Source organism: Magnolia sinica, chromosome 5, assembly GCF_029962835.1.
Source record: "Magnolia sinica isolate HGM2019 chromosome 5, MsV1, whole genome shotgun sequence".
In the NCBI taxonomy this organism is placed as follows: Eukaryota; Viridiplantae; Streptophyta; class Magnoliopsida; order Magnoliales; family Magnoliaceae; genus Magnolia; species Magnolia sinica.
In genome coordinates this window covers 70,118,701-70,130,095 of record NC_080577.1, presented here as the reverse complement: position 1 = coordinate 70,130,095, position 11,395 = coordinate 70,118,701, and positions in this window count along the sequence as shown.

The window sequence follows — 11,395 nt, the reverse complement described above, 5'->3', positions numbered from 1 at the left end:
CAGTAAAAGACAGTCAATGTTTCAACTGGCATGAATATGAATACTTGATGAATAAATGTCGTAAAAGGGATAAAAAAAAAGAAAGGGCATGATAGCTACTTGGGATGAATCATCCAGCTCTGAAAGTTCTTTTGAGTCTGATGAATTAGAATAAGAAAAAAAACAAATGATGTAAAATCCCTAATGACTATAGCCAGAGTCACCTCCTCAGATAGCTGTAATTTATCTGATTATGAAAATCTCAAGAGTGACCCAAAAAATGAGAATGAAGATGATCTTCAAGATGCTTACAATGCCTTATAGAGGAAAAGTTGTAAAACTGCTGTTAAACTAAAAATTTAAATAGAAAAATATCTTAAATTAAAAGAAGAACTTGAAAATAATGTTTTAGAAAAATCTCATCTTTTAGATTGTTTTGAAAAAATAAAACCAGATTTAAATTTCAAAACCTCGGAGTTAGAAAAACTCATATTTGAAAATGAGAATCTAAAACTCGAAGTTTCTTCTCTTTTGAGTTCTAAGGATACTTGGAGATATGCCCACGGAGACCCAAAGCTGGAAAAATTGTTAACTTCATTAAGAAAATGTGGCGACAAATTAGGTCTGGGCAATATCAAAGATAATTCTCTGAAAAACAAGAATACATCTCCTATATTTGTAAAAGGAGAATCCTTAAACTCAAAACGTAAGAATTTGAGAAATTATGGTCAAAATGATTTCAAAAATCCAAAATCTTTTCAAGTTTCTAAGATTAATTCTAATGTCATTAGCTATAGAAATCTAAGATATAACAAACCTCCTTTAGCTAAAAAAAGTGGACTTACTCAAAGAGCTTCTAAAATCCAACTCAGATGGAATTGGAGTTAATAGAAAGGGGAGAAATTTCAACTCCCTAAAACAGAGAAAAACTAATGGAACTCCTAAACCTAGAACCATAATGAAATGGGTTCCAAAGGTTGCATATCTTGTTGCCCACACAACCTTCAAAGCCACTAGCCATTCAAAATGGTACCTGAATAGTCGATGTTCAAGACATATGACAGGTGATAAAGAGATATTCACCAACTTCAAGGAAGTAAACGACGGATCAATTACTTTTGGTGATGGAAGCAACTCCAAAATCATAGGCCAATGTAATGTTCAACTCTCTAATCTTCCTCCCTTTGAGAATGTATTGTATGTTGAAGGTCTTAAACATAACCTCCTAAGTATTTCTCAAATCTGGAATAACAAACACAGTGTAAAATTTACAAATCATGGATTTGAGATTTCAAATGACAAGGGATGTGTGATATTAAATGGTTGCATGACTTCTGAGTATGGTTACATTATTAATGACTCATGCTCTTCTAATTTTTCATGTTACATGGTCCAAACAGACGAAATAGAACTATGACATAAATGTCTTAGACATGTTAACTTTAGAGATCTTTACAGATTGAGTAAAAGAGATCATATTCGTGGTTTACCTAAATTAAAAAAGGTAGAAAGGATTTGTGGCGCCTGTCAGATTGGCAAGCAAATCAGGAGTAGTCACTAAAAAGTGAAATCTTTATCCACAACCAAACCTTTTGAACTGCTCCATATGAGCTTCGTGGGACCAATGAGAATGGAGAGCAGAGGTGGAAAGAAGTATTTTCTGGTTATTGTTGATGTAACACCTGGTCTATTCGGTACTATTTTCCATGCATATGTGCATGATGATCGATGCCCTTAGCTAGACCTGGATTGGCCGTTCATAGTACACACCCAACTGACCGGAACCCCAAGACCTCGAAACCTATCTCATATTGACCGCCCCGTCGCCGCGATCGTGGAGGTACTACCCGTGCGTCGGTATGATACTTCGTTAGTGAGATACGCCGTGAAGAATAATAAGTGTATCATGTGCACATGACACCATGTATTTCATTCCACACGTGCACAAAACATGTCAAGCACACATATACATGCCACACATGGGTGAGAGAATCTCTACCCATGTGTGTGATGTCACATACCCATACCTCTTCTCTCTCATGTGCATGAAAAGTCAACCTTTCTCCATGTCATACACTATGCATGACATCACCACACCATGCCATCCCATGCTCCTTTAATCCACCATTAATTGCAAAGCATGAATTAAGTACCATAATCCTACCCTAAGCTAATATTAATCACATTAGCTTAACCAAAATTTTATCCATTTCTTTATAAAAACCCCTCCATCCCTTAGCATTTCACCATTTTTCCATAAGAGAGAGAGAGAGAGGAGTGATCTTGGTGGGCCATCAACTCCATCAATCCCATACCTTCCATCCATCTCAACCATCAAATCCATCCCTTCCATCCATCTAATTCATCAAGGTGAGTACACCCACTCCACTCTTAGTTTGTTTCTTTTTTTTTTTTAATTATTTGTGGTGATGATTTGATATGATTAATGGTGTGGATACATAAGGAGAATGATGTGTTTAATAGTGTGTTTAATGGTGTGGATCCATGGGAGAATGGTGATGATACATATAATGGTGATGATAATGTGATAATGATGTGTTTAATGGTGTGGATTCATGGGAGAATACATATAAAAATAAAAATAAATAAATAATAATAAAAAATAATAAAAATAATTTCATAAAGAAATGATTTTTATAGACTTTATGTAGGACCCACTGATTGTGGGCCCCACTAGAATTTTTGTAGGTTATCCAAACCATCCCAAAGTATGGCCCATTAGGCTGGCCAAACACACACACACACGCCCATGCACACACATCCACACAACACAAAAACAAAAAATAAAAAAATAAAAAAATAGAATACACTAGACGCTGCTGCCAGCGTCCAGAAGCAGGCAGAGCCTGGCTGCTTAAATAAAGGGGTTTGGACTGTGGGTCCACAGCAGGCCCCAGTCATGATGTATGTATTAAATCCACGCCGTCCGTTCAATTTTTCAGATCATTTTAGGCGTTGAGCCAAACAATGAAGCCAATCCATTTCTCTGGTAGGCCACACAATCAAAAATCATGTGAAGACATGCTAAAACATATAAAAGTACTTGCTGGGGCCCAATTGAAATTTTTATGCATTTGAAACTTGGATTGAACGCTCCACCACATGGGACACACACAACAGATGGACTGGATCGTCCTGTTGTGGGTACCATATATGAGAAATAAAAAAAATAAAAAAAATAAAACAACACTCTGACGCTGCAGCAAGCAGCGTCTCTGTTGACGCTGGAAAGAGGTGGGCTCCACCACAGGCCCTACCTTAATGTATGTCGAACATTAGCACCGTGCATTTGATGGGTCCCCTCTTAAAAATGGGTCACGCCAAAAATCAACCGTATAAAGAACTTAGTTGGCCCACACCATCTAAAATAATGTGCAGACATGGCTAAAACATATAAAAGCACTTGCTGGGCCCCACATGAAATTTGGATGAATTTGAAACTTGGTCTGACCCCTTCATCAAGTGGGACACACACAATGAATGGACTAGATCTCTCAAGTGACACACCTTGATTAGAAAGATACAAATACTAATAATAATAATATTAATATTAAAATAAAATAATGGGTGTGAATGCGGTGGCGTCATCCCTGGAAGTCCACATTTGGGGTAAAATTTTATGGGCCGATCATGGCCACACCATGATGTATGTGCTAGATCAATACCATTCATTCATCTTACTAGCCCCATTTATTGCATGGACCCAGAAATCAGGCCGATTAGAAGTTCATGTAGGTCATGCCACTTGGACAGTGGAAATTGTACTTAAAATACTTAGATTTTTCTGAGGCCACCATGGTGATGAAAAGTATATTTGGGCCATTCATCCACTCATTCAGACCATTTTAAGTCATGAGCAAAAGAATGAGGCAGATCCACATTTTAGGTGGACCACATTATAAGAAATAGTGTAAATAAAAATCCCTACTGTTAAATCCTTTGAGTTCTACGGTGATGTGTGACTGCCACCAAAGTTGGGTTAGCCATTAGGCCGTGGAGCTAACTCGTTACATGTATTTTACATCCAAGTCGTCCATCATTAAGACCATCCATGTGTTATGAGCCCCACTCGACGTATGTACCTTATATCCATGTCATTCATCTAGTGGGTGGTATCAGCTATGATGTTGTTTGTTATATAAACTGTTCATGGGGTGAACCCCACCATATCAATGAGACCCACAATTATACAAAATATAATAATAATAATAATAATAATAATAATAATAATAATAAGGAAAGGGAAATGCATGCTTACCAATGAAAGCTTCCCTAGACATAATGTGATGCATGTGAAGCCCACCTAGGTGCATGTGTTGTATACCCACACTGCCTATATATTTTCCAGTCACTTAGGAAGTGAGCCCACCTCCTGCCTATGGACACAAGATGAAGTAGAACTCAATTTTAGGTGGGTCAGGCCATGCCACAAGTAGAAACAGTGTAATAACCATTGGAAATTCTTAGGCTCTAGTATGCCCTTATATGTTGGGATGCTTCCTTGGCCATGGACTCCACTTTGTAGTATGATGTAGATCTATGCCTTTCATCGGTTTATCCTCATCATTTTAGGGTATGATTCCATAGACTAGTAAGATCCAAATCTCATGCCACGGGAGCAATATTGATCACTTATCCACCGTTAAATATTTCTTAGAGTTACAGTAATGTTTGTGAGAAATCTATCCATCTATTCCTTTTAATCGATCATGGACCACCTAATATACATGTTTTACCAGCCATTCATCTATTTTGATTAGATCATTTTAGAGTGTGGGGCTGCCTATATATTTACGGCAATCTAAGTCGTTTTCATGGTGCCTATTGTAATAGTCATTCCTCATTTAGTCCGTTAGTTGGTAGGAATCATGTGGATCACTACACTATAGGAAATTGGGATCTTGGGTGGCCCAACTAGTAGTGTGGATTGGTGGAAGTTGTGTGGACCACCACATGTGAGTGCTTGATTTTTATAGCCCACCTAACTGTATGAAAATTGGGGCAATCGTGTGACTACTTGTTTAAGTAGATTTATGATTATTGTGTCCATTAACCATATGATCATTGACGGGATGAGTGATAACTAGATTTGATAAAATGGTGCTAAATATGTAGCTCATAAATCTTGTGATCATGCGTGATGTGGATAGCCGTAAACCATGTGGGTATGTGGGGAATGTGTAGCCCAACCATATGATCAAGTAGTGCTCTGGTGGCTACTAAACCATGTGAAATTGTGGTACTGGCCGCCCGCCTACGTGAAAATTTAGTAAAGCGGCTGCCCCATTATACGAATTATGGTATAATAATAATAATAATAATAAGTAACCATCTCACCTTAAGTCCCTTATTATGACAAAGTAAAGTGACATTTGTGTGGCCACTCAACCATAAGGACTTCTGATAATGGAGTGGCCATAAGACCATGTGGGCATATGAGAAATTGTGTGATTACTTAGACTCATGGACTATGCCGATGGTGTAACTTCCTGCGTACATGAACTTAGGACTTGTGACAGATTGATCATAGGCCCATTGAGATATATTTTCGGCCCATATGATGTGTAACGCCCTGAAATTCAGGGGTCGAGCATAACTCAGCTCCCGAGTTTCAAAACATCACTTACGCAACATATTTAATGATGGATGTATGTTGTCTGTATGAGTACATAAAACATGGAATAGATCAATCCAAACTGCAAACATAATTCAGGGATAAGTGAAAAACGCAAGTGGAAGACTTAAATAAATATATGTGTATAGGTGTAAGTCCTTGAAATACATATACATGCCAGGTCATACTTACAAGTGTTGCTATCAAAAATACAAGTATTAAAATGAAATTCATCTATTCCCAAAAGAAAACCTAGAATTCCCGCACATCAGGACATGGCTCACAAGAACCCACCTGAGAACTGCATAAAAGAAAATACGGCCTCATCATCCTCGAACTCTTGCTCTGCCTCAGGGGTCGCATCAACATCTGCATCTAAGACAGATTCTGGTTGGTGTTTAAACACCACCCCAGAACGTGAGAGTGAGTGATCAACTCAGTGGAACAATAAAGCAAAGGCTAACATGTTATCAATTCAATCAAGCAGTAATGATAAAGCAGAATAATCAAACATGTCCTAATTACTCTTGTTAGTGCAAGGATGTATGTGTAAATGCTGCATGCCCTTGCCTTACTCCCTCAGCGTCTTCATCTTACATTACGCATGACATCCTCCCGCAGTGCCAACGACTTCCACGCACATGCAAATGCGGTGCATGAACATGATTACCAAGTTGTTATTAATCCTTTTCATACAGCAGGATTGGGAAGCTAAGGTACCTTCCTCATATCAATTTCCACACAGTGATCCTTTCTAGGGTCGTCAGTCCTAGGGCATCTCATACGATCATATGGTTTTAGGTCACTGCAAAGGGCTCGTCACCAATCAATGCATGCCTATCATACCTTCGTTACTACTCTAAGGCTCGTCGCCTTAATGCAGTATCCAGGTATGCTCGAGGTCATTACAAAGGGCTTGTCACCAATCAATGTAGGCCGACAGCATGAATATAGTGTGCCATACCACCATAATCGGCTCACGAGTCTGGTGTGCTCACTGGTCACTACGGGGAGGCTCGTCACCCCAGCGTAGGCCGATAGCTCGACGACGGTGTCCCATACCACCATGTTCGGCTCATGAGTCTTAGCGAATCAAGGTACAACGGTTAACGGGATTTCATTGGTAAGTTTGGTACCCTAGATTCAAACAATAGTATCCATACATGGTAAACATACATCGGACAATCGGGTTACTTGACGAACTCAATTAGCACGAGTGCACGTTGGGTTGAACGACATAGAGTGCGCAAACACTCTGTGTGGCCAAACCACCGCCGACAACTCTAATACCACTCGGGTTCGTCAAATCACGTCCTTCGTGGCGACACAACCTCGGCCACGAATTCAAGGTCTATTACCGATTTCCTGGACTATATCATAGTCCCAAACACATTCCATTATAACAGATATGCATACACAATTTAGAACAGTAATGGAACAACAATTCAAATCACACAGTATGTGAGCATTTGAAGAATATCACTTAACATGGATTTCAACATAAGTAGTGCTTGAACTTAAAGAACAAAGAATGTAACTTGAATGTAGAAAATCATATACACCAGTAGGAGAGTTGAGAATCTCTTCTCAACTCCCGCAAATAGGATAATGTATTACACATTAGCCCATTCAAACATTTCTACAAACACTTAGACTACATAGTTCAAATACATGACGTATGTCGGAATACACGCATTTGGACAATTCCTTTTGCCAAGGAGTTGACACATATACAATTAGCACAAGTACACGACAAATAATTATGGCAAACACATGTTCATATTTTATACGTATACGGTACTTCCTACATATACATAGAATACACAAATCTCAATATAACACATGTATATTAGGAATGCAAAATAAACATAGTATTTGGCATATGAAATTTCACCCACAATAAGAATAAACCATTAACTGACATTGAAAGCCTTGAAAACCATAACATATACGAATATAGTCCATACCTTAAACCAGAAAAAGTACACCGAATTGATTCAGACGATATGTCTTCGTCAATGGCAACTAGATAACCTAAGGCAAGAATAGAAATGAGCCACAACAACACATAGACTATTCTAAGCTTTAAAACAGGTTAGGGTTAGATTAACTTACCCAAGAAGGAACTTAGAATCACCGGAATAACGATTCAAAAGTGATGGTTTAAGGATGTAGAGTAACAGGAAAGAATCTCTCACTTACTCTCTCTTTTCCTCTCTCTCTCTCTTAGCTAGGGTTTAGGAAATTCGTATGGCATAGAGAGTGAGGATTTTAAAGTCTTTATATAGGCCTAACATTGATGAAAATAGCCCCAGGGCCAAGTATACTTATGTTATAAGCAAATCAGGCCTCTCTCGATCCAACGGAACACTTCCGGTGGTCCTTTTTCCACATGCGGTCAGACTTAAGCTCATTAACCATGGATTCAGGTCAGGCTGAGTTTTCGTACCGATTAGATTTACAGATCAGCCGTGGCAGACCACACTCAATTATCTTCCCTGATCCGAGGGTGAAATTGGGTCAGAATCCGACGGTCAGATTGCTTAGAATCTGACGGTGAAATTGGGCCATCTTCCCTGATTCGAGGGTGAAATTGGGTCACAAGCGACACGACTCAGATTTCATAAAATCATATTTAATTTCTCACCGTTCTCACACTCTTTACTCCGGACTCAATCAAATCGACCCAGGACATCATCTGGACTTGATTTTTGAGGTGATGGTTAAGTCCAACATGATGACCATAACTGTCTAAGATCATCGCTACTGGACTTTCGACGCCCGGTCCAGGTCCGATCTAAAGCTTCTAAAAATTCCCAAGAGCAACTGGATTTAGCGTTGAATTCCAGATTTTAAAGTAACATAGCACTAATGATTCTACAGGTTTTGAGTCCTGCAGATCAAATATAAAGTGATTGATGCTAATTTCACAAGTAGTCAAGTTTAACGCTAATTAACCCATAAATAGCTTCTAAGGAAAATAGAGGTAGTACTCGGGTCTTAGCACGAAATTTTTCGGGTCATTATAATCTACCCCCCTTAAAGAAAAATTTCATCCTTGAAATTCATACCTTCACATATTCCTCAAGGATCTGAGGGTAGCTCTTTCTGACCTCAGCTTCAGTCTCCCAAGTAGCCTCTTCTTCACTATGATGCGTACATAGTACTTTCACAAGAGGGATGACCTTGCTATGAAATACCTGCTCCTTCCTGTCTAGGATACGCGTCGGTCACAGTACATATGTGGCATCCTCGCTCAACTGCACCTGCTCCCAACTGATAATATGCAAAGGATCAGGAACGTACTTCTTCAGCATAGAAACATGAAATACGTTATGCATGCCCACAAGTGGTGTGGGCAAAGCAAGGCGGTATGCTACCGCTCCTACTCGATCCAGAATTTGAAATGGACCAATAAATCTTAGTGTGAGCTTTCCCTTCTTACCAAACTGCAGAACTCCCTTCATAGGGGAAACCTTAAGAAATACATGATCTCCAACCTCAAACTCAAGCGGTCGCCACCTCGTATCAGCGTAACTCTTCTGCCTGCTCTGGGCTGTCAGAAGTCGACGTCGAATAATGTTTACTTTCTCTGAAGTCGCTTGCACCAACTCCGGGCCAATCAAACTATGCTCGCCAACTTCTGCCCAGCAATGCGGTGCTCTGCACGGGCGATCATACAATGCCTCGTAGGGAGCCATGCCGATACTCGCCTGGAAACTGTTGTTATACACGAACTCTGCATAAGGGAGACAATCATCCCAACTGTCCTTGAAATCCAAAACACAAGCTCGCAACATGTCTTCCAGAATCTGATTCACACGTTCCGTCTGCCCATCTGTTTGTGGATCAAACACGGTACTAAACTTCAATTTCACACCTATCGCTTCCTGGATACGAGTCCAGAAGATAGATGTGAAACGCGTGTCTCTATCAGACATAATCTCCAAGGGAACTCTATGCAGATGTACAATCTCCTTGATGTACAATCTAGTCAACTCGTCTGCAGAGTTTGTGACTCTGATCGGAAAGAAATGAGCCGACTTCGTCAATCGATCGACGATCACCCAAATAGAGTCATGTCCCTTCCTCGTTCTCGACAACCCTGAAATAAAATTCATAGAGATGAAGTCCCACTTCCATTCTGCTATGGGCATGGGCTGAAGCAGCCCAGGAGGTCAGTGATGCTCACCCTTGACCTGCTGGCACGTGAGACAACGAGATACAAACTTAGCAATATGAACCTTCATGTTGTCCCACCAATAAGATCTTCTCATATCTTGATACATCTTCGAGCTACCTGGATGCATCGCAAGCTTAAAATTATGGGCTGACTTAAGAACCTCCCGCCTCAAGTCAGGAATGTCTGGGACACATAATCGGCTACGGAATCGTAGGCCCCCATCTGAACTAACACTCCACTCTGAGTTCTCTTCTGTACCAACCCGCTCTCTCATCTTCGCCAAAAGCTCATCATCTGCCTGAGCTGCAATGATCCTCTCGTCAATGAGGGGCTGTACATGAATGTGTGCGATAACCTCATACGGCTCTTCCACCGTAAGTTTCTGCTCAAAGTCTTGCATAAACTCTAACATGTCCCATTCTGCTATCATTAGCAGAGCCGCAAACTCTATAGCCTTCTTGCGACTCAACGCGTTTGCCACAAGGTTCGCCTTGCCCGGATGGTAAGAAATATCGAACTTAGATCTGAAACATCCCTCTGATAGATCCTTATGTATCTGGACAGACTAAAAATTACTTTGGCAATTGCATTTTTATCATCGGAATGGTATCCCTCAAATGGGGCTAAAAGCAAAATTGGTTAAAGTTCATCAAATCTATAAGGTGTAAAAACACATAATGATGAAAGAAAAGTTTAAATGGTGAGACTAGCTCTACTATTATCTAAAGGGGCATCAATGGTATAGTCTTCAACCATACATCCATGTGTGCCCATTCATCGATAGAGAAAGATGGTCCCACAAGTGAGATCCACACAAAACATTCTTTATTGAGGTAATTCATCCAACAGTTGGTATGCACGATGTACAACATGTATTATACATTGTTCTGTCAGTTTCAGCCTGCATTTTCAAAATAATAGGTTTATGATGCATCTAATATCCAGTATACTTCTAACCAGTTGGAGTATCCATCTTTGTGTGATACCTAGAACTAAAAAGAAATAGGGAAAAAGAGAGAAAAAGAAAGAGAAGGAAAAGAAAAGATTCACACAACCTGATGCATTGGAACCTTGTAATTCAATTCATTTGGAGCTACTTCAAACTTCTAATGTCTCACTCAGTTTCAACATAAGGAGCATTCAACAAAGTTTTCAACACATCGAGAGAATTTGGTGAATTTCAAATAATGAAGGTGGGTTGGAAATATAAATGTTTGGCCCTTCAGCTGAGTGGATGGACCTGAATTCAGCACAAGGAAAGCCATATAGTGGCTTGTACCTGATGAGCAGCTTTGATCATGCATCCATGTAAGCATTGTGGACCCCTGAGCCTACACTCTATATAGTTATTTCCACTTTGAATAAGCATCTTACAACCAAAGATAAATATATAATACAAGTCAAACATTATGGAAACCCTTCGCTATATTGAAGCAATGAGGATTGCTAAGAAAAATATAAAAAAATAATAAAAATCCAAGGATGTGGGGCTCTTGCTTTTAGTGATCCTTACATGAAGTGGACTTGCCAGATTTTTTTACTGTGGCATCAAGAAGTGGGGAACCACCTGATGGAAAACTTGGATATTGCACATCTTC